Here is a 252-nt window from a genome sequence, read left to right as displayed (position 1 = left end):
ACGTTGAAACACAGGTTGATTGCAAGTGCGATCGTGAACCAAAGGTTTTTTGTTGTGGCTCTGATATAAGTTAGAAAGGCATAAAGTTACCTTGCAAAAAAAAATATAGTTGTAGATGAAGATTTTCGATGATCGTAATGGCCTAATGTTCCCTCTTTCCGCCCTTTTCTTTTTTCTTCTAACTAAAAGGAGTAAAGAGTTATAGGAACGAAGGAGGAAGAGGAAAAAAAAATAAAGGTAACGGACCAAATG

The sequence above is a fragment of the Penaeus monodon genome, chromosome 34, assembly GCF_015228065.2.
Source record: "Penaeus monodon isolate SGIC_2016 chromosome 34, NSTDA_Pmon_1, whole genome shotgun sequence".
NCBI lineage: Eukaryota > Metazoa > Arthropoda > Malacostraca > Decapoda > Penaeidae > Penaeus > Penaeus monodon.
The sequence above is the reverse complement of the archived record's forward strand: the minus strand, read 5'-3'. Positions refer to the sequence as shown.